Source organism: Colobus angolensis, unplaced genomic scaffold, assembly GCF_000951035.1.
Source record: "Colobus angolensis palliatus isolate OR3802 unplaced genomic scaffold, Cang.pa_1.0 Scaffold96, whole genome shotgun sequence".
In the NCBI taxonomy this organism is placed as follows: Eukaryota; Metazoa; Chordata; class Mammalia; order Primates; family Cercopithecidae; genus Colobus; species Colobus angolensis.
The window spans coordinates 2823616-2825468 of NW_012123598.1; positions in this window are offsets into that span (position 1 = coordinate 2823616).

Genomic DNA, 1853 nt, shown 5'->3' on the forward strand with positions numbered 1-1853 from the left:
TTTGTATTTTCAGTAGAGACGGGGGTTTCACCGTGTTAGCCAGGATGGTCTCGATCTCCTGATCTCGTGATCCACCTGCCTTGGCCTCCCAAAGTGCTAGGATTAGAGGTGTGAGCCACCGTGCCTGGCTGGCAGTATTAATTTTGTAAACATATAAATAAGACTAAAAAGTTGAGTTTTATAGCTTTTTTTCATGGTTTTTGTTTTGTTTTGTTTTGCCTTTTTTTTTTTTTTGAGACTGAGTCTCACTGTCCCCCGGGCTGGAGTACAGTGGCGCCATCTGGGCTCACTGCAACTTCCTTCTCCAGAGTTCAAGTGATTCTCCTGCCTCAGCCTCCTGAGTAGCTGGGATTACAGGCGCGTGTCACTGCACCCAACTAATTTTTGTATTTTTAGTAGAGATGGGGTTTGACCATGTTTGACCAGGTTGGCCTTGAACTCCCAACCTCAGGTAGTCTGCCCACCTCGGCCTCCCAAAGTGCTAGGATTACAGGCATGAGCCACTGCACCTAACCTCTTTTTTTTTTTTTTTTGTATTTTTAGTAGAGACGAGGTTTCACTATGTTGGCCAGGCTGGTCTCAAACTCCTGACCTCGTGATCTGCCCGCCTCGGCCTCCCGAAGTGTTTGGATTGCAGGCAGGAGCCACCGCGCCCAGCCTTTTTCATGTTTTAGAACCAATATATGTATATGTACATCTATATTTCTTTCCTTTATGTTTTTTTCTTTTTGAGATAGGGTCTCACTATCACCTAGGCTGGTGTGCAGTGGCACAATCGTAGCTCACTGAAGGCTACAGGCATACGGCATCATGTCTTACTAGATTTTTGTTTTTGTGGAGACGGGGGTCTTACTATGTTGCCCAGGCTGGTCTCAACCCCATGGGCTTAAGCAATCTTCCTACCATGGCCTCCTGAAGTGCTGGGATTTCCGGCGTGAACCACCATGCTTGACCCTGTATTTACTTATTAGGTCCTCTAAACTTTGCTACACAGTATGGGGGGAGGGACTGCACTGGGGAGTTATACATGATATAAATGATGAATTGATGGGTGTTGACGAGTTGATGGGTGCAACACACCAACATGGCACAAGTATACATATGTAACAAACCTGCACGTTATGCACATGTACCCTGGAACTTAAAGTATAATAAAAATAAATAAATAAACAACAACAACAACAAAAAACAACTTTGCTACACAGTAGTGATTGCCATGACCCTACCCATTTTTCACAGTCTTTGAGAAAATGAAGGCAAGATATATTTAGAAAACCTGCCTGAGGTCTTGAAGATCACGAACAGCTGTCAGCTTCTGGAAGCCCAGCTCTTCACTGCTGCGCTCAGTTGCCAATTCTAGGAAGAATAAGAAAGTGAGGGGCCAGGTGTGGTGGTTCACGCCTGTAATCCCAAGCACATTGGGAAGCCGAGGCAGGTGGATCACCTGAGGTCGGGCAGTTCGAGACCAGCCTGACCAACATGGTGAAATCCCGTGTGTATTAAAAATACACAAAGTATTAGCTGGGCGTCGTGGCAGGTGCCTGTAATTCCAGCTATTCTGGAGGCTGAGGCAGGAAAATTGCTTGAACCTGGGAGGCAGAGGTTGCCATGAGCTGAGATTGCGCCATTGCATTCCAGCCTGGACAACAAGAGCAAAACTCTGTCTCAAAAAAAAAAAAAGTGAGGGATGGAGCGAATACGAAGGATGAATGAAAATGTGCCAGGAGCAGTTTTCAGATCACACATTTCAGTGAATTCTTTTTCTTTTTTTTTTTTTTTGAGACGGAGTTTCGCTCTTGTCGCCCAGGCTGGCGTGCAATGGTGTGATCTCGGCTCACTGCAACCTCTCCCTG